Below are 22,974 nucleotides of genomic sequence, written 5' to 3'. Positions count from 1 at the left end.
GCAAGGTAGGGCAAAGTGCCAGAGAAGTGGCAAGAGGCCCACCAAGAGAGATCAGGCAAGCAAAAAAAGCAAGGCAAGGCAAGAAAAGAGGTAAGGAAAGGCAAGGTATGGCAAGGCCAGTAAGAGGCAAGTCAAGACAAGGTGTTGTTCAAGAAAAGAAGTGAGGAAAGAAAGCAAGCAAGACACAAGAGGCAAGACCAGAGGCCAGACACCAAGAAAACAGCAAGAAGCAAGGCAAGGCAAGAAGTGAAGTGAGGCAAGACAAGAGATAAGGCAGGAATTGAGTCGGTAAGGCAGGGATCAAGTCAAGGAAAGAGGCCATGAAAAGCAAGAGGTGAGAGAAGGCAAGAGGTCAAGATAGACAATATAGAGGAAGTCAAGGAAAGAGGCAAGGACAGGAAATAGGCAACACCAGGTAAGAGACAAGAGGGAAAAAGCCAAGGAAGAGAAGAGGACAATGAAGAAACAAGAGGCTAGGCATGAAGCAAGGGAAGAGGAAGGCAAGGCAAGGGAATAGGGAAGGCAAGAGGCTCAGCAAGGTAAGACAATAGGCCTTCCTTGGAAAGGCTAGAGGCATGGCAAGGCCAGGTAGGAGAAAGGTGCCCAGCAAGAGGCAAGTGTCCATGCAATGAGTATTTCTTCAGAAGTCTGTGTGTCACAGCTCATTGCCACAATTGCCAGGAAATGAAGGAAATTTATGAGATATTGTTTCCAGTACTTTAGGTCATGTCATGAGCTAAATGACAATGAACCTCCTGGAACAATGGAAAAATTATTCTATGACTTAATTTTTCTGAACGGTGGTAAGTGCAGCAAACTATGACTCTTTACCAAGAATCCCTATAGGATAAACAACTGAGATCAGAAAGAGTTCAACTGGGGGGACCAAAGGATAAGTATTGGAGAGACATGAAAAGGAAAATTCAAAATAAATGATTGAGGGATAAATGGATTCATTTGATCAATGATTAATGATGGGAACCACATTTTTTGATTGTTTTGTCTCTCATCTTTAATATAATAATTGAAAGTAGAATTTCAGAAAATCACAAGTACTTGACCACACATATATGGGGAAAGTGAGAAAACAGTTAATCATTATAGGGGCCTGATGACTTTACTTGAGGTGAATAATTAAGGAATTGTTTAATGAAAAGGAATAATAAAAAGTTCCTATGAATTTTGTGAAACTGCACCTTTCTTGAAGTTTGCTCTTGCATGACATGATCAGAAAATAAAAGACTGAGGCTAAGAGCTGTGGCAGCAGAGAAGCAGGGAAAAACAGAGAACAGAGAAAAAGACAAAAAATAGAAAAAATAGAAACAGAGAGGAGAGAGAGAGAGAGAGAGAGAGAGAGAGAGAGAGAGAGAGAGAGAGAGAGAGACTCAGCTGCCTTCAGCATTAGCTTGCACCAGAACTTGACTTCGAGTCATTATTGTGCTGCTCTTTCACACCTCTCTTCAGGGATCCTCCTTCAAGCCAGGGCGGGACCCCAGCACTACACAATTTATTTCATGTTGTATTTTGGAATTACATACACACTACCCACACTGTCAGGGAGCTCCTGCCCATCCACTATCTCCCTTGACCAGGATGCAGGGACCCATGGCCTTGTCAAAGTTGCTCTTCTCTTCTCTTGCACTATTGATCTAGTGGGGAAGTGGGTGGGTGCTATTTGTGGTTTAGGTATCTGTGGGTTTGTTTTCGGGGGAGGAGGGGTTATTTTAATTCAACTTGGACTCAGAAAGCTGTGGATTCTGGCAAATAGCCCTTATCCCCTTTCTTCCACTTGTCCCTACTCTAGAAACTGTTGTCCATAACGACACCACCAGGCACCATTTATACTGACTGGGGACCAGTTTCCTTCATTGCCTGCATTGAGTTTCTTCCCAAACCCTTCATGTGCAAATGTGCATATGAGACAAGTATCTGTTAAAATACTGATTTGAGATTAAACTATACATACACTTGGTAACATGTTACTCATGTGTTTCTCACAACAGAAAAAAAGAAATGTTTTTTTCTAAACTAAGCATGTTTACAGTATTTTGAGTGGAATGATTACACCTACTTTAGCAAACTGATTCTATTTTGATTCACTTCAAATAGGTCCTTTAGTTCAAGGAGGTGCAAAATGATGGAAATTAATATATTGAACAAAATTGTAAATAACACATTAGGGATAAAATATGTATGTGTTTATTGTGTAATCGACTACCCAGAATTTGGCATAAGACCTTTTAAACTACTTAAACTTTAATGTGTAACTTAAATTCAATGCAAGTATTATTCCATAGAAGAAGAAATCTGCCATTGTCATTGGAACTCTGGAACCTAGGGTCTTGTTTATGTGTTAATTAAACGTGATTCCTCGATGTTGAGCTTCAGTATGTGTTCACACCATGAACTATGTGTCAGATGACACAGTTTTAATAAAATCACTTGAAATTTTTCAACAGTGTATAAATTAACTGCATTTACTATGAATATTCCACATTAATAATATTCACTAAATTTTGTTCCTTCTAACATGGTATGCCTTATAGAAATTGAAATTTCATTAATATGACCTCCATGGAGTAACTGAAAGCACTTCAGAAATGGTTGAGTAAATACAGTCATATATTCATAGCACTCACTTAAATTTCATAGGTATATCATAGGAAGATATATATATATATATATATATATATATATATATATATATATATATATATATATAATATAATAATAATATATATATATATATATTAATTTATCAGTTTTCTTTTCAGTAAATTCAGACAGTTTGGGACCATTATTTAGGCTCATCTGTGATGTACCCCCTCCCATTAGACCCGCCTTGTTAATGAAAATGGGTCGTGCATTGTGGAGTTAGCCCCCAGTTAATGGTATGATAAATGTCTCTGCAAATCATGACCCAACATGTAACTCTGACATTCTTTCTGCCCCCTCTTCCGCAAGATTTCCCTGAGCCATGTTGGGTTCATTTTTGGTCTGCTTCAGTGCTGAGGTGTTGGGGGCCTCTGAGGCTCTGGCTCTCTGATTTGGTAGGAGTTGATTTTTCTCTGCGTCTATCTCCATCCCCTTTCTGCTGGTATCCGGTTCACAGGAAAACATCATCCTCGCTTATTTCGCTAGTTGTCCTTAGTTTCAGTTGGGCCCCTTTTGAGGTATGTTGGGGCAGCTCTCTTCTTAGGATCTGCATCTATCTGGAAAAGAGAAGCAGATTCTCCAACGGAGAGTAAGTTACCACCCGGAAAATTGAGATAACACTTACTTTTTTGATAGACAGTTTGATAGGTGTAGGCCCTCTTATACTCCGTGATTGATGGTAGCTTGATATTGTAGAGTGGGCTAAACAAAACTGCATTTTCTGATGTTATGTTTTTTCCTGACTGCACATTTCAGATTCTCTATTAAAGGTAAGTAAGATCTTTTTTTAATCTTTTGTTATTTTTTTAATTTTTATTAACATTTTCCATGATTATAAAATATATCCCATGGTATTTACCTCCCTCCCCACCCCCACACTTTCCCATTTGAAATTCCATTCTCCATCATATTACCTCCCCATTACAATCATTGTAATTACATATATACAATATCAGCCTATTAAGTATCCTCCTCCCTTCCTTTCTCTTCCCTTTAAGTCTTCTTTTTAACTTACTGGCCTCTGCTACTAAGTATTTTCATTCTCATGCAGAAGCCCAGTCATCTGTAGCTAGGATCCACATATGAGAGAGAATATGTGGTGCTTGGCTTTCTGGACCTGGGTTACCTCACTTAGTATAAACCTTTCCAGGTCCATCCATTTTTCTGCAAATTTCATAACTGCATTTTTCTTTACCGCAGAGTAGAAATCCATTGTATAAATGTGCCACATCTTCATTATCCACTCATCAGTTGAGGGACATCTAGGCTGGTACCATTTCCCAGCTATTATAAATTGAGCAGCAATAAACATGGTTGAGCACGTATTTCTAAGGAAATGAGATGAGTCCTTTGGATATATGCCTAGGAGTGCTATAGCTGGGTCATATGGTAGATCAATCTTTAGCTGTTTTAGGAACCTCCACACTGTTTTCCATAATGGCTGGACCAGATTGCATTCCCACCAGCAGTGTAGAAGGGTTCCTTTGTTTCCACATCCCCGCCAACATTTATAATCATTTGTTTTCATGATGGTGGCCAATCTGACAGGAGTGAGATGGAATCTCAATGTAGTTTTTATTTTATTTTATTTTTTTAAAGTTAATTTATTAGTTTTCTTTTCAGTAAATACAGGCAGTTTGGTACCATTCTTTAGGCTCATCTGTGATCTACCCCCTCCCATTAGACCTGCCTTGTTAATGACAGTGGGTCGTGAATTGTGGAGTTAGCCCCCAGTTATTGGTATGATAAATGTCTCTGCAAATCATGACCCAACATGTGACTCTGACATTCTTTCCACCCCCTCTTCCGCAAAATTTCCCTGAGCCATGTTGGGTTCATTTTTGGTCTGCTTCAGTGCTGAGGTGTTGGGGGCCTCTGAGGTTCTGGCTCTCTGCTTTGGTAGGTGTTGATTTTTCTCTGTGTTGATCTCCTTCCCCTTTCTGCTGGTATCTGGTTCACAGGAAAACATCTCCCTTGCTTATTTCGCCAGTTGTCCTTAGTTTCAGTTGGGCGCCTTTTGAGGTATGTTGGGGCAGCTCTCTTCTTAGGATCTGCATCTATCTGGAAAAGAGAAGCAGATTCTCCAACGGAGAGTAAGTTACCACCCGGAAAATTGAGATAACACTTACTTTTTTGATAGACAGTATGGTATATTTAGGCCCTCTTATACCCCATGATTGATGGTGGCTTGATATTGAAGAGTGGGCTTGTGTTTGGGTATGGTTCTGACTTGTTTCCCAGCACCAGCTATGGGTCTAGTACCACTGAATGGATCAGTTAGCCAAATCAAGAGCAATTGATTCCTCACCATGACTGTGTACTACTATTGCACTTGTGTGGGCATCACATCCAGTTATTTGTTGCTAATTAGGTTAAACAATGTGTTGCGTGGACAGTTCGTGGTCATTTCCCCCAGTTGCCTATGTAGCGCCTTCTGGCACTAGACACGCTGACTGTCTGGGGACTGACTCTCTCCTGGCTTCCGGCCATGTCATTCCATTTTACACGTCAGCTGTGTATGGAGTCTTCAGTAATAGGGTCTTACCACTGGCCTTTGGTGGGTCAGCAAGTACTAGACAGGAGTCTGTCATTATTTTGGGAAACCTTGTAGGTTTCTCTGATCAAAAGCTCATTGTGGATGGTAGGCCCAAGCTGGAAGTGGGGGTTACAGGTCAGTGTCCACTAAGAAATTGAGGAAAAAGATAACTAATATACAAGAGTTAGAGAGGATAGAGATAGAGGGGAGAGGGGGAGAGGGAGGGAGGGAAGATGTAGAAGATTTAGGTCACTTTTGATCCTACCCTCTCCAGTGTCTTGTAGTTCAGGTGTTTCCTGTAAGGGTCTAGTGAAGGTTCAGCCATTTGGTCTGTCTTTTAGGAAGCAGAATTTTATGGTACCATTGCCGTTTGTGTCTGGATTGCTATTCTCCACCCTTTGATTCCCTCCCCGCCCTCTCATCCATCTTATTGTCTAGTCCATGAGGTGCTTGCTGGGTATGAAAGGCATCTTGGGCAGATTCAGGTTAGGTGTTGTAGATGAGTGAGACTATGTGTCCATTTTTTTTCTGTGATTGGGTAAGTTCGCTGAGAATGATCTGTTCCAGGTTCAACCATTTTTCCTCAAATTTCTTTATGTCGTTTTTTCTTAATGCTGTATAGAATTCCATTGTGTAGATACACCACATCTTTGTTATCCATTCTTCTAACGATGGACATCTGGGTTGGTTCCAGCTTTTAGCTATTACGAGCCACTACAAACATGGTTGAGCAAATCTCTCTGGCTTTTGGTTTGAAGGTTTTAGGGTACATGCCCAGTAATGGTATAACTGGGTCTGTTGGTATTTCTATAGCCATCTTTTTCAGGAGTCTCCATATTGCTTTCCAAAGTGGTTGTACGATCCTGCATTCCCACCAACAGTGAATGAGTGTCCCTGCTTCTCCACATCCTCGCCAGCATTTATTTTCAGTTGACCTTTTGATGTTGGCTATCCTTATTGGGGTAAGGTGGAATCTCATAGTTGTTTTAATTTGCATTTCTCTGATGATTAGGGATGATGAACATTTTCTTAGGTGTGTGGTTGCCATTTGTATCTCTTCCTCTGTGAATTGCCTGTTTAACTCTGTGCCCCATTTTGTGAGTGGGGTATTTGTCTTCTTATTGTTTAGACTTTTGAGTTCTTTGTAAATTCCAGAGATAATGCCTCTATCAGTTGGATAACCTGCAAATATTTTCTCCCATTCTGTGGGTATTCTATTGGCTTTGCTTATTTTATGCTTGTCTGTATAGAAACTCTTCAGCTTCATATGATCCCAATGGTTGACTGACTGTTTAAGAACTTGAGCCACTGGGGTTTTATTCAGGAATTCTTTTTCCATTCCTATATCATGGAAAGTACTTCCTAAATTTTCTTCCAGTAGTTTTCGAGTTTTTGGTCGTATGTTGAGGTCTTTGATCCATTTGGATTTGAGTGTTGTGCATGGTGAAATGTGTGGATCAAGTTTTAGTTTCCTACATGTGGTTATCTAGTTTGTCCAGCACCATTTGTTGAAGATGCTATCTTTTCCAGTCTATATTGTTTGGGCCTTTGTCGAATATCAAGTAGCTATAGTTGCTTGACCCAAAATCCGGGTCCTCAAGTCTATTCCATTGGTCTATACTCCTGTTTTTATGCTAGTATCATACTGTTTTTATTACTATGGTTTTGTAGTATAGCTTTATATCGGGTATGGTGATGCCACCAGAGGTATTTCTTTTGCTGAAGATATGTTTGGATATGCGAGGCCTTCTACCTTTCCATATGAAATTTAAGATCATTTTTTTCTATCTCTGTGAAGAACACCGTAGGGATTTTAATTGGAATTGCGTAAAATCTATATATTGCCTTTGGTAGGATTGTCATCTTCACAATGTTAATTCTGCCTATCCAGGAGCATGGGAGGTCTTTCCATCTTTTCAAGTCCTTCTCAATTTCTTTTTTGAGAGTTTTTATATTTTCGTTGTATAGATGTTTTACTTCCTTGGTTAACATTATTCCAAGGTATTTTATTTTTTTTGTTGCTATTGAAAATGGGACTATGCCTTTATTTCTTTTTCTGTGTCTTTGTCATTTGCATACAGAAATGCTACCGATTTTTGTGCATTGATATTGTATCCTGCTACTTTGCTATAGGAGTTAATCACCTTCAGGAGTTTTGGGATAGAGTCTCTCGGGTCTCTTACATATACAATCATGTCATCAGCAAATAGAGCTAATTTAACTTCTTCCTTTCCAAATTGTATCCATTTTATTTCCTTCTCCTGCCTTATTGCTTGGGCTAGGACTTCCAGAACTATATTGAAAAGCAGAGGTGAGAGAGGGCATCCCTGTCTTGTTCCTGATCTCAATGGGAATTCCTCCAGTCTCTCTCCATTAAGTATTATTTGGGCCTTGGGAGCTTTGTATATTGCCTTTATTATGGTAAGATGTGAACCTGTCATGCCAATTCTCTCCAATGTTTTGATCATGAAGTGATGTTGTATCTTGTCAAAGGCCTTTTCTGCATCTATCGAAATGATCATGTGATTTTTATGTTTAAGCTTGTTTATATGGTGTATTGCATTGACAGATTTTCGTATGTTGAAGCACCCTTGTGTTCCTGGGATAAATCCCACTTGGTCAAGGTGGATAATGCTTTTGATGTGTTGTTGGATTCGGTTTGTGAGTATTTTGTTGAGGATCTTTGCGTCTATATTCATTAGGGAAATAGGCTGATAGTTTTCTTTTCTTGTGCCATCTCTGCCTGGTTTTGGGATTAGGGTGATACTAGCTTCATAGCATCCATACGATTATCTATCCTTTGTAGCTTTCCTGTCAGTTCTAGCAGTAGTTTGGTCAGGGTTGCATTGTTCATTGCTTCCACTTGATGTTCTGATCCTAAACACTCTTCTATGTTTTGGTTAGTTGTGACCCTTGTTGGACTGGGTGATCTGTCTGGGTTTTCTTCCATTTTATTTTTTGTGTTATTTCTTTTGTGCTGTGGTCTACCCATGTCAGTGTATGGGCAGGTAGGTGGGTCGATCAGCCTGGGTTCTAGCTTAATGCGAATCCAAAGCAGCATGGGGCAGTTGCAAGCAGCCTGGGTTTTTGCTAACACTTGGCAAAGCCGCCTATCTATAGCCTGACAGGGCCACCAAAGTTGCCTAAATTCTCATCCAGTAATGCACCTAAGCTGCCTGCCTTTGAGCTTGAAAGGGGACTGAGGTAGCAAGCCCTGAGGGTGCCCAGACTCTGGCTGGGTACGCTGGGGTCTGTAAACAGTTTCTGTTCTCCCACCTCAGGGGAGTGGGGGATGGATGGCGATGTACAGGTAGAGGATGGCACCTGTGCTGGCACTAGTGACTCAGTGTGGACTTGTGTGGCTCTTGCTGTGGGAGTGGGCCTGCTGCACATGCAATTGTAGTGGAGAGGCAGATGGTGTGGGTATGGAATCAAGACACAGCAGAGGCTGACCGGCGGCAAGTGATGTGGGCACAGCAGCAGGGGATCTAGCAGCCACCTATTCACGGCAGGGGTGGCCCCCACAGGCCTGCGAACCGAGCACCACGTGGCTGGTCTACTCGCAGGATCAGAGAACAAGGGCAAGGTAGGAGGTCTCAGCTTCAGTGCAGCAGGCTTGCAGGTGTAAGGCATCTTGGGCATAACTTCATTTTTCTTTCCCTCTGAGTAGAACTCCATTGTATCAATATGTCATATTTTCACTATCCACTCATCAGTTGAGGGACATCTAGACTGGTTCCATTTCCCAGCTATTATAAATTGAGCAGCAATAAGCGTGGATGAGCACGCACTTCTAAGGAAATGAGGTGAGTCCTTAGGATATATGCCTAGGAGTGCTCTAGCTGGGTCATATGGTAGACCAATCTTTAGCTGTTTTAGGAACCTCCACACTGTTTTCCACAATGGCTGGACCAGATTGCATTCCCACCAGCAGTGTAGAAGGGTTCCTTTTTTTCCACATCCCCGCCAACATTTATGATCATTTGTTTTCATGATGGCAGCCAATCTGACAGGAGTGAGATGGAATCTCAGTGTAGTTTTAATCTGCATTTCCCTGATGACTAGTGATGTAGAAGATTTTTTTAGATGCTTATATACCATTCGCATTTCTTCCTTTGAGAATGCTCTATTTAGCTCCATAGCGCATTTTTTGATTGGCTTGTTTGATTCCGTATTATTTAACTTTTTGAGTTCTTTGTATATCCTAGATATTAATCCTCTATCAGATATGTAGCTGGCGAAGATTTTTTCCCATTCTGTAGGTTGCCTCTTTCCTTTTTTCACTGTGTCCTTTGCAGTGCAAAATCTTTGTAATTTCATGAGGTCTCAGTGATTAATCTGTGGTTTTATTGCCCGAGCAATTGGGGTTATATTCAGAAAGTCTTTGCCAAGACCAATATGTTGAAGGGTTTCCCCTACTTTTTCCTCTAGCAGTTTCAGAGTCTCAGGTCTGGTGTTAAGGTCTTTAATCCATTTGGACTTAATTTTTGTGCATGGCGAGAGAGAAGAATCTATTTTCATCCTTCTGCAGATATATATCCAGTTTTCAAAACACCATTTGCTGAAGAGGCTGTCTCTTCTCCAATGAGTATTTTTGGCATTTTTATCGAATATCAGGTGGCTATAGCTACTTGGGCTTACATCTGGGTCCTCTATTCTGTTCCACTGATCTACATGTCTGTTTTTGTGTCAGTACCATGCTGTTTTTGTTACTATGGCTCTGTAGTATAGGTTAAAATCAGGTATGGTGATACCACCAGCCTCATTTTTGTTGCTCAGTATTATTTTAGATATACGAGGGTTTATGTGATTCCAAATGAATTTTTAGATTGTTTTTTCTGTTTCCATGAAGGAAGCCTTTGGAATTTTGGTAGGGATTGCATTAAATGTGTAGATTTTTTTAGGTGAGATTGCCATTTGCAGAATATACATTCTTTTCAGCAGCATATGGAACATTCTCTAAAATAGACCATATATTAGGACACAAAGCAAATCTTAAGAAATTCAGGAAAACTGAAATAATTCCTTGTGTTCTATCTGACCACAATGAAATTAAACTACAAATCAGTAGCAAGAAAGGCTATAGAGCATACACAAAATCATGGAAACTAAACAATACACTACGAAAGGATGAATGGGTCAATGAAGAAATCAAGAAGGAAATCAAAAAATTTATAGAGTCAAACGATAATGAGAACACAACATACCAAAATCTCTGGGACACAATGAAGGCAGTTCTAAGAGGTAAATTTATAGCCTTAAGTGCCTATATTAAGAAATTAGAAAGGTTGCAAGTAAACGACCTAATGCTTCACCTTAAAGCCTTAGAAAAAGAAGAACAAGGCAAACCAAAAATCAGTAGATGAGAAGAAATAATAAAGATTAGGGCAGAAATTAATGAAATAGAAACAAAAGGAACAATCCAAAGAATTAATGAAACAAAGAGTTGGTTCTTTGAAAGGATAAACAAGATTGATAAACCCTTAGCAAATCTGACCAAAAGAAAGAGAGAAGAGACACAAATTAATAAAATCAGAGATGAACAAGGTAACATCACAACAGAATCCAGAGGAATTCAAAAAATCATAGGGACATACTCTAAAAGCATATACTCCACAAAGTATGAAAATCTGAAAGAAATGGATGATTTCCTTGATCTATATGACCTACCTAAGTTAAATCAAAATGAGATTAATCACTTAAATAGACCTATAACAAACATGGAGATGCAAACAGTTATCAATAATCTCCAAACTAAAAAAAGCCCAGGCCCAGATGGATTCACTGCTGAATTTTACCAGACTTTTAAGGAAGAACTAACACCATTACTTCTTAAGCTTTTTCAGAAAATAGAAAAAGAAGGAATTCTACCAACCTCCTTCTATGAGGCCAGCATCACCCTGATACCAAAACCAGGCAAAGACAGAACAAAAAAAGAAAATTATAGACCAATCTCCCTCATGAACATAGATGCAAAAATTCTCAACAAAATATTGGCAAACAGAATATAAGATTATATCAAAAAGATCATTCACCTTGACCAAGTAGGCTTTATCCCAGAGATGCAGGGATGGTTCAACATACGCAAATCTATAAATGTAATACATTACATAAACAGGTTGAAGGACAAAAGTCACATGATCATCTCATTAGAGGCAGAGAAAGCATTAGACAAAATCCAACATCCCTTCATGATAAAAGTCCTACAAAGACTGGGAATAGAAGGAACATATCTCAATATAATAAAGGCTATTTATGACAAGCCTACAGCCAACATATTACTAAATGGGGAAAACTGGAAGCTTTTCCACTAAAATCAGGAACAAGACAAGGGTGTCCACTGTCGCCACTTTTATTTAATATAGTTTTGGAAGTCTTAGCTATAACAATAAGGCAAGAGACACACATAAAAGGGATACAAATTGGAAAGGAAGAGATCAAGTTATTATTTGCAGATGACATGATTCTATACATAAAGGACCCTAAAGACTCTACTAGCAAGCTGTTAGAGCTGATCAAAACCTACAGCAATGTAGCAGGATACAAAATAAATACACAGAAATCAGTAGCCTTCATATATGCTAACAACAAACACACAGAGGAAGAAATCAGAGAATCACTGCCATTCACAATTGCATCAAAAAAAAAAATAAATAAATAAATAAAGTACCTTGGAATAAATCTAACCAAGGAAGTAAAGAATCTCTACAATGAGAACTTTAAAACACTCATGCGAGAAATTGAAGAAGACACTAGAAAGTGGAAAAACATCCCTTGTTCCTGGATTGGAATAATCAATATTGTAAGATCTTAATATCTAATCCCAAGAGTCCATGATGAGTTTTCTGTGCTATGAAGAGTCCCAGAAGCTCCCATATCACTCGCAGATGCAATCATTATTTTCACCATTTAAATACATTGTAAAACTCCCAGTTGGGAAGAAGCATGTATCCATGTGTTTGACACAGAGGCTACTATTTTGCCTAAGTGACTCCCTGAAACTAAGTTTATAATAAGGCTGCCTATTAGGAACAGAACGTCTGTAAGCACCCACATGTAGGCTTTTCTATACCCATGACTGTAAAGCCCACATCACTTTCTCATGACTCCCATAGTTGGGTACATGTCCTTCCATTGCTAGTGTGAGGCTTGCTCTACAAACCAGAGCTCAAATCACCTTTTCAGACGAGGGATAAATCATTCTATATAGATAACCTCTGATACCACCTGGGTCATGCTAGCATTATTAGAGGCCTTTGCACTTACAGAATTCTACAGTGCACTTTGCAAAGCTATAAAATATATATGAGTCAATGAAATAAGTAATGGAGCTTTCCCTCTTATGACTATAGCATGAAATGTTCCCCCAGGACTCATGTTTGTAATGCTTGCTCCATGCCTGTTGGCCCTGTCTTGGAGGGGGTGGAGACTTTAGCCAATGATGCCAGGCTGTCCAAAGTAGGTAAACAAGAATGGGCCCTTGAAGGTCTTCATCCGGCCCTAGTTTTGCCTGCTCTCTGCTTCCTTTACAATGTGGAAATACCTCACAGTTCCCAAGCACCATAACTCAGCCAGTCTGCCACGGTTTCTTCAGGCAGGGCCTCTGAAGGCTGCTCTCTCTGGCGGTTAGACCGTTGGTGGCCAGCGCTCTCTACTCCACCACCTCTTGCACATGTTTCCAGTGTGTTCTAGGGAACCCTCTGCCCTGCCTGCCCGCATTGGCTCCCATCGCTGGCCCCTGCATGCGTTGGTAAAGGGGGTTTCTCTCCTAGGTTTTGGCTTTAAGGAAGGGAATCCTCACATTAGGGAGGCCTCCAGCTCTCTTAAGAGGTCACAGAGTAGCCTCATGCACTTCCCCTCGTGGCCACCTGAGGGAAACCTCCTGCTAACAGTCCGACCGAGCACATTGTTCATGGGACACTGCTCAGTGACAAGGCCAGGTTCTCAGTGGACCTCATCTGCTCTCAGTGCTATTGTCACTGGGAAATACGCTGACTCTGGAAAAGTCACCGGCACTCAGAACTCATCATTATATCCAGAATTACACCCACACACATGCATGCACGCAGGCACGCACACACACAAAAACACACATTCGTTCCCCCTCATTTCTCTCAATGCTGTGGGCACTGGGAAATACACACACTCTCACTAATCATTATCCCAATCATTACAGCTAAGTACCAGAATTCAACTATCACTTCTATTTAAATTTTTTTTTTCATTTTTATTTATTTATTTGAGAGAGAGAGAAAGAGGCAGATAGAGAGAAAGAGAGAGAATGGGCACGCCAGGGTTTCCAGCCACTCTAAAGGAATTACAGAAGCATGAGCCCCCCTGTGCATCTGGCTAAGGTGGGTCTTGGACATTGAGCCTTGAACTGGGATCCTTAGGCTTCATAGGCAAACGTTTAACCGCTAAGCCATATCTCCAGCCCTGTCACTTCTATTTCTTAACAACTTAAGTCATATTATTATTGTCAATAGAATGAGAGAGAAGGGCCTTAAAATTGTGTGAGAAGTCAAAGGAAACCTTGCCTAAATTAATAGACAGGACCTGAACACAAAACACAATTCCAGAAGCTTCCTATTGGACTGGTTTCAGACAGTAGTAGGTTCTCCCCCCAAAAAGTTCATTTAATAATAATGTATGGTAAAGGAGATTTCTAGTAGAAAAAATTGAAGTTTATTTAGCACCCAGCAGTGTTAGATAAGAGAGGAACAAAAGTGGCCTGCCTTTTCTGTAATTTTTTAAGAACTTGGGAGAAGAGCTTAATACCTTATATTTTTCATCCAAATATGTAATTAGTAGTATGAATCTTTACTTGCCTTCTCTACTGTTAAATATTATAAAACCCTAACACTAGGTAAAAAACAGGCTGTTGCAATAACCCTTAAAATAAACTGAAAGGTTGTCACTGAAGCTAGCACATGTACAGGACTTAACCTTCCCATCGCTATGACAAAGTGCTCAAACCAAAGCAGCTGGTGAGAGGAAAGTGTTTACCTTGGCTACAGTCTCCAGCGAAAACAGGACACAATACACATGAAGAAACATGACAAGAATAAATTCATGCCTTTCAAGAATAACTGCTAATATCAATGAGGTCAATGTACAAACCAAAAGACACAGGCTTGTAGACTAGATTAAAAGGCAGGATCCTGCCATTTTTTGCCTCTAGGAAACGCCTCTGTGAATAAAAGACAGTATCCTAGGGTGAAAGAATGGGAATTATTATTTCAAGAAAATGGGGTTAGGAAACAAACAGAGGTTGCTGTATTAATATCTGTCAGGATAGGCTTCAAACCAACATTAATGAGAAAATATTTTAAAAAGTCATTTTATACTGATTAAAGAAAACTCAACAATCCTAAACATACATGCACTTAACATGGGTGTTCTCAGTTTCATCAAACAAACACCATTAGACTTAAGGTCAAAGATAACTCCAAACACAACTGTAGTGGAAGACATCATTACCCCACTGTCATCACTTTACAGGTCATCCTTGAAAAAATAAACGGAGAGCCACCTGAATTAAATGATGCCATCAAAAGAAGGGATGTAACATATAACTACAGAGCATTCCATGCAAATGATGCGGAAAATACAATTATCTCATCAGCACATGGAACATTTTCTAAAATAGTACATATGTTAGAGCGCACAGAAAGTCTCCACAATTACAGGAAAATTGAAATAATCCCTGATACTCTATCTGATCACAGCCAAATAAGCAATAATGTAAGCTACAGAGCATTGAGAATTTCATGGAGACTAAAAAGTACACTATTGAATGATCAAATATCATTGAGAAAACAAAAACTACATCAATAAATTCATAGAATAAAATTATGATGATAGTAAAAATAAAAACTTTGCAATAATGAAGACAGTCCTAAGAGGGAAATTTGCAGCTCTAAGTGACTAAGCTAAGAAATCAATGAGTGCACAAATAACAATTTGATGCTTCACCTTTAGGTCTTGAAAAACGAAGAAGAAAACAAATTAAAAATCAGCACAAGGAAAGAAATAATAAAGTCTAGTACAGAAATTAATGAAATAAATTCCAAAAAGATGAGAGAAACAAAGAGTTGGTTCTTTGAAAGGATAAACAAGATAGGAAAACCAAAATTTGAGCCCAATAGAGAAGAGACAAAACTTAATGAAATTACAGATGAAAGAGGCACCATTCCAACAGAATCCAAGGAAATTCAAACAATTATAAGGACACCATTTAAGAGTATACATATAGGCAATGATTCAAAATCTGAAAGAAATGATTTACTTAATGCATATGACTTACCAAACTTAATACAAGATGAGTTAAACAATTTACATAGACCTGTAACAAGTACAGACATCCAGGCCATTATAGAAGACTCGTAACTAAAAATCAAGAGGCCCAGATGGATCCACAGGTGAATTTTAAACATGTTCATGAAGAACTAACACCACTGCTTTTCAAATATTCCCATAATATAGAAAAGGAAGGATTCTACTGAAACCCTTACATGAAGTCAGCATCAACCTAATACCAAGACAAGAGAAAGACATAACAAATATAAAAAAAATCACATCTATAAAATTGTACCAGCAAACTATTAGACCTGATAAACACTTTTACCTAAGTTGCAGGATACAAAATAAATACACAGAAAAGAGTAGCTCGCCTAAATCCTATCCAGAAATATGTGGTGGATGATAAATAAATAATTTACCCTGGAATTAACTTCACCAATGAGGCGAAGGATATCTACAATGAGAACTTTAAAACACTCAAGAGAGAAATGGCAGAAGACATAAGAAAATGAAAATACATCCCATGATCTTGAAATGGAAGGATCAATATTGGGAAAATGTCAATCTTACCAAAAGAAATCAACACATTCAATGCAATATCCATTAAAATTTCAATGAGCTTCTCCACAAGAATAGAAAAAAAATAGCCTAAAATTCATTTGGCAAAACAAAAAAATCTCACATAGCTAAATAATTTATTTTTTATTTTTTTTTAAATTTATTAGTTTTCTTTTGGGCAAATATAGGCAGTTTGGTACCATTGTTTAGGCTCATCCATGACCTACCCCCTCCCAATGGCCCCTCGTTGCTAATGTAAATGGGTCTTGCATTGTGGAGTTAGCCCATAGTTATCGGTAAGATAAATGTGTCTGCATATTATGACCCAACTTGTGGCTCTGACATTCTTTCTGCCCCCTCTTCTGCAAAATTTCCCTGAGCCATGTTGGGTTTATTGTGGGTCTGCATCAGTGATGAGGTGTTGGGGGCCTCTGAGGCTCTGGCTCTCTGGTTTGGTAGGAGTTGATTTTTCTCTGTGTTGCTCTCCTTCCCCTTTGTGCTGGTATCCAGTTCATCAGGAAAACAGCACCCTTACTTGTTTTGCCAATTTTCCTTAGTTTCAGTCAGGCCCCTTGTGAGGTATGATGGGGAAGCTCTCTCCTTAGGATCTGCATCTATCTGAAAAAGAGAAGCAGATTTTCCAATGGAGAGTAAGTTAGCACCCGGAAAATTGAGATAACGCTTAATTTTTTAATAGAGAGTTTAATAGGTTTAGGTACTATTGTAGCCCATGATGGATGGTAGCTTGATATTGGAGAGTAGGATTATGTTTGGATATGGTTCTAACTTGCTTGCAAACTCCAGCTATGGGTCCCGTACCACTGAGGGGATCAGTTAGCCAAATAAAGAGCAATTGGTTCCCCACCATGGCTGTATGCTACTGTTGCACTTCTATGGGCATCACAACATGTTACTTGTTGCTAAGTAGGTTAGACAATGAGTTGTTTGGACAGATATTGGTCACTTCCCCCAATCACCCATGTAGCACCTTCTGGCACTAGACATGCTGACTGTCTGGGGACTGATTCTCTCCTGGCTTCCAGCCATGTAGTACCATTTTATGTGTCAGCTGCCTATGGAGTCTTCAGCAATAGGGTCTTACCACTGACCTTCGTTGGGTCATCAAGTACTCTGACAGAAGTCTGTCATTCTTTCAGGAAACCTCATAGGTTTCTCTGATCAAAAGCTCATTGTGGATGATATCCCCATGCTGATAGTGGGGGTTACAGGTCAGTGCCCACTAAGAAGTTGAGGGAAAAAATAACTAATATACAAGTTACACGGGGGTGGAGAGTGAGGAAGGGAAGATGTAGAAGATTTAGGTTAGACTTGATCCTACCAGTGTCTTGTGGCTCAGGTGTTTCCTGTAAGGATCTAGTGAAGGTTCAGCCACATGGTTTACGTTTTAGGAAGTAGAATTTTATGGTACCATTGCTGTTTTGATCCAGATTAGTGTTTCCCACCCCTTCGATGCCCTCCGCACCCTCCCCATCCATCCTATTGTATAGTCCATGAGATGCTTGCTGGTTATGTAAGGTATCTGGGGTAGATTCAGGTTAGGTGGTGTAGATGAGTGAGATTATGTGTCCTTTTTTTTTTTTTTGTGATTGGGTAAGTTCACTGAGAATGATCTGTTTCATGTTCAACCATTTTTCCTGAAATTTCTTTGTGTCTTTTTTCTTACTGCTGTATACAATTTCATTGTGTAGATATACCACTTCTTATTTATCCATTTGTCCAGTGATGGACATCTGAGTTGATTTCAGCTTTTAGCTATTATGAATTGAGCCACTAAAAACATGGTTGAACAAATCTCTCTGGCATGTGGTTTGAAGGTTTTAGGGTAGATACCTAGTAAGAGTATAACTGGGTCTGTTGGTATCTCATTATTCAGTTTTTTCAGGAGTCTCCATATTGCTTTCCAAAGTGGTTGTACCATTCTAACTCCCACCAACAGTGGATGAGTGTTCCTGCTTCTCCACATCCTCTCCAACATTTATTTTCATTTAAGTTTTTTGATGTTTGCTATCCTTATTGGGGGAAGGTGGAATCTCATAGTTGTTTTAATTTGCATTTCTCTGATGATTAGGGATGATGAACATTTTCTTAAGTATGTGTTTGCCATTTGTATTTCTTCCTCTGTGAACTGCCTGTTCATCTCTTTGCCCCATTTGGTGAGTGGGGTGTTTGACTTCTTATTTTTTAGATTTCTTTGCAGATTCTAGAGTTAGGCCTCTTTCAGTTGGCTAACCCACAAATATTTTCTCCCATTCTGTTGGTAATCTATTGGCTTTGCTTATTGTATGCTTGTCTGTAAAGAAACTCTTCAGCTTCATGTGATCCCATTAATTGAGTGACTGTTTAAGATCGTGAGCCACTGGGGTTTTGCACAGGAAGTCTGTTTCCATTCCTAAATCATGGAAAGTACTTCCTAAATTTTCTTCCAATAGTATTCGAGTTTCTGGTCTTATGTTGAGGTCTTTGATCCAACTGAATTTGAGTGTAGTGCATTGTGAAATGCGTGGACCAAGTTTCAGTTTCCTGCATGTGGTTATCCAGTTTGTCCAGCACCATTTGTTGACAATGCTACCTTTTTTCCAGCCTATATTGTTTGGGCCTTTGTTGAATGTCAAGTAGCTATAGTTGCTTGACCCAAAACCCGGGTTCTCAATTCTATTCCATTGTTCTATACTCCTGTTTTTATGCCAGTACCATGCTGTTTTTATTATTATGGCTTTGTAGTATAGCTTTAGATCAGGTACAGTGATGCCACCAGAGGTATTTCTTTGGCTGAGGATATGTTTGGATATGTGAGGCCTTCTGCTTTTCCATATGAAATTTAAGATCATTTTTTCCATCTCTGTGAAGAACACTGTAGGGATTTTAATTGGAATTGCGTTATATCTATATATTGCCTTTGGTAGAATTGTCATCTTCACAATGTTAATTCTGCCTATCCAGCAGCATGGGAAGTCTTTCCATTTTTTCAAGTCCTGCTCAATTTCTTTTTTGAGTGTTTTTGAATTTTCATTGTATAGATCTTCCACTTCCTTGGTTAATGTTATTCCAAGGTATTTTATTTTTTTATTACTATTGAAAATGGGACTATGTCCCTTAATTCTTTTTCTGTATCTTTGTCATTTGCATACAGAAATGCTACTGATTTTTGTGCATTGATTTTGTATCCTGATATTTGGCTATAGGAGTTAATCACCTTCAAGAGTTTTGGGATGGAGTCTCTTGGGTCTCTTACGTATACAATCATGTCATCAGTGAACAGAGCTTACTTAACTTCTTCCTTTCCAAATTGTATCCCTTTTATTTCCCTGTCCTGTTTTATTGCTTGAGCTAGGATATCCAGAACTATATTGGAATGCAGAGGTGAGAGAGGACATCCCTGTCTTGTTCCTGATCTTAATGGGAATTCCTCCAGTCTCTCTCTATTAAGTATTATTTAGTCCTGTGGAGCTTTGTATATTGCCTTTATTATGTTAAGATGTGAACCAACCAAGCCGATTCTCTCGAATGTTTTGATCATGAAGGGATGTATCTTGCCAAAGGCCTTTTCTGCATCTATCGAAGTGTTCATGTGGTTTTTATGCTTAAGCCTGTTTCTGTGGTGTATTACATTGACAGATTTTCGTATGATATACCACCCTTGTGTTCCTGGGATAAATCCCACTTGGTCAAGGTAGATAATTCTTTTGATGTGTTGTTGGATTCGTTTTGAAAATATTTTGTTCAGGATCTTTGCATCTATGTTCATTAGGGAAATAGGCTGGTAGTTTTCTTTTCTTGTAGCATCTCTGCCTGGTTTTGGGATTGGGGTGATACTAGCTTCATAGAAGGTGTTGGGTAGCTTTCCCTGTTCTTCAATTGTATCACACAGATTTAGAAAGATTGGTTTGAGTTCCTCCATGAAGGTTTGATAAAATTCGGCTGGGAATCCACCTGGTTCTGGACTCTTCTTTTTCAAGAGGTTTTTTATTACTTTTTCAATCTCCATGAGTGTGATGGGTTCACTGAGGTGATTAATCTGCTCTGAGTTTAGCTTTAGTTGATGGTATGCATGCACGAATTTATCCATCTCCTCCACATTTTCCAGTTTTGTGAAGTAGAGGTTTTTGAAATGAGTCCTGATGATTCTCCCAATTTCACTTATGCCTGTTGTGATCTCTCCTTTTTCATTTTGAATTTTGTTAATTTGGAGCCTCTTTTTTTGCTTGATCAAATAGGCCAGAGGTTTGTCAATCTTGCTTAATTTTTCAAAGAACCAGCTCTTTGTTTTGTCAATTGCCTTAACTTTTTCCTTGGTTTCCAATTCATTAATTTCTGCTCTGATTTTAGTTATTTCTTTCCTTCTGGAGCTCTTTGAGTTGGATTTTTGTTCTTCCAGTGCATTTAGGTAGATGGTTAGGTTATTGATTTGGGATCTTCTGTCTTTTTTATGAAGGCATTGAGTGTTATGAATTTTTCCCCTGAGGACTGCCTTCATTGTGTCCCATAAGTCTTGGTATAATGTGTTCTCAATGTCATTCAATTCCAGGAATTTTGCAATTCCCTTTTTTATTTCATCCACTATCCATTTATTGTTTAAGAGTGTGCTGTTCAGTTTCCAGGTGCTGTTGGGATTCTTGGTTGGTTTTTTGTTGTTGATTTCTAGTATTATAGCATTGTGAAATGATATCATGCAGGGAATTATGTTGATTTTCCTAAATACGTGGAGGCAGTCTTTGTGACCCATTATATGGTCTACTTTACAGAGTGTTCCATGGCTGCTGAGAACAATGTGTAGTCTGTGGTTGGGGAGGAAAGTTCTGTAGATGTCTGTTAGGTCTAAAGGTTCTATGGTTTTGTTGAGCTCCCTTACATTCCTGTTGAGTTTCTGTTTGGATGATCTAATACTGATAATGGTGTGTTGTAGTCCCCAGCTATGATGGTGTTGGTGGTTACTTCCGTTTTATTGTCAAGTAGGTTTTGTTTTATGAACCGTGGCATATTTATGATTATAATATCCTCTTGATGGATTATTCCCTTGATAAATAGGAAGTAGCCTTCTTTGTCTTTTTTGATTATTTTTGGTTTGAAGTCTATTTTTCCCAATATTAATATAGTTATACCTGCTTGTTTCATATTCCCATTTGCTTGGAATATTGTTTTCCACCCTTTCACCCTAAGTAGGTTTCTGTCTTTAGTGGTAAGGTGGGTTTCTTGAAGGCAGCAGATTGAGGGGTCTGTTTTTGATCCACCCTGTTAGCTTGTGTCTCTTGATGGGTGAATTAAGGCCATTAATATTTATGGTAATGACTGTGAGATTTGATTTGTTCCCTGCCATGTTATGGTGGTAGATGGCTGTTGGTGTTTTCATGGCCTTAGAATTTTTATTATGCCTACTCTGGGTTTGGTTGTTGCGATCTGCTTCTTGTAGGCTTTTGTGTTTGGTTATTTGTTTCTTCTCTGTGGAGTATTTCCTGGAATACTTTCTGTAGGTTTGGTTGTGTGTTCATATAATTGTAAAGCTGAGTTTTGTCATGGAAAGTTTTTCTTTCATCATCTATTATGAGGGAGACTTTTGCCAAGTAGAGTATTTTGGGATGGAATCCATAGGTTCTTAAGAGTTTGCAGAGTTTCATTCTAAGCCCTTCTAGCTTTCAGGGTTTCCATTGAGAAATCTGAAGTAATTCTGATGAGGTTTCCTTTGAAAGTGGTGCATTGTTTTTCCCTAGGTGCTTTTAGGATTTTCTGTTTGGTGTCAGTGTTTAGAGTCTTAATGATAATATGTCTTGGAGAGTTTCTCCTTTGTTCCAGTCTGTTTGGAGTTCTGTTCACTTCTTGTATCTTCCTGATGTGCCTTGCTTTTAAGAGACTGGGGAAGTTTTCTTCAATTATTTTGTTAAATAATTTCTCCATGCCTATGGTCTGAAATTCTTCTCCTTCTGGTATTACAATGATTCTGATATTAGGACATTTAAGTATATCCCACAATTCCCTCATGTCTGTTCACAGGAACTTTTGAACTTACTGAAATTTTTGAACTCCTGAACTGTTTCTTCCATCCTGCCTTCCAGATCAGAGTTTCTATCCTCCACTTCTCTCTACATTTGCAAGTAAATAAACAAAAATAAATTAGTGGATATGGTGATACAAAAGTAATCCCAAAAGCAGAGATGTACAAACAGGAGGGAAAAGGATTTGAAAATCATAACTGGCTCTGCATAATCAATGCACTGGGGATAAAAGGTTCATTTTTGTTTTCTTTTTGTTGATGCAGTGTTTCATTCATGCCCAGGGTGTATCTGACTAACACTGTATTCCTGAACTGTGCCTGGAACTCATGGAGGCAATCCTCATAACATTGCCTTCATTGTGGTTGGGTTAAAGGCATGGACCAATACAACACCCACAAAAATCATATTTTCCTAATTGCTTAAAACAATTTGGTACTACCTATTCAGAATAAAGTAATACAGGTACTTGTTTCAATGTGTTTCCATTCTATACTAGCCAGAGCCTATATGATAACAGTACAGCACTATGTTTCAGTACCTTACATAGAAGGGTATGAATTTTGTATTTTTCCCAGCATGTATTTTAACTGTAAAGGTGTCTACCTCAGCAATGTTCAGAAGGATTCCAGGATCAAATAACTGAGGCATTTCAACTTGTAGAGGGGGAAAAAAAAAAAGAGGGCAGGTGCTTTTAAGCTTGAAAACTATCTAGTTTACTGTATCACTACACTTGGAATAAATCAAGTAAGAACCTTTGGAAAGCAGGAATAAGGAAGATTCTTCTAGATTCTGGCATCTGAAAGGAAGTGAGTGTGTGTGTGGGGGGCTTCTTACTTCCTTTAACAGAATAATAACAGCCACATGTAAGACACATATACAAACCAGCTACTTCTAAATTTTGGAATTAGGTGTGCA

The sequence above is a fragment of the Jaculus jaculus genome (assembly GCF_020740685.1).
Source record: "Jaculus jaculus isolate mJacJac1 chromosome Y unlocalized genomic scaffold, mJacJac1.mat.Y.cur SUPER_Y_unloc_2, whole genome shotgun sequence".
NCBI lineage: Eukaryota > Metazoa > Chordata > Mammalia > Rodentia > Dipodidae > Jaculus > Jaculus jaculus.
This window is presented reverse-complemented; position numbering follows the sequence as displayed.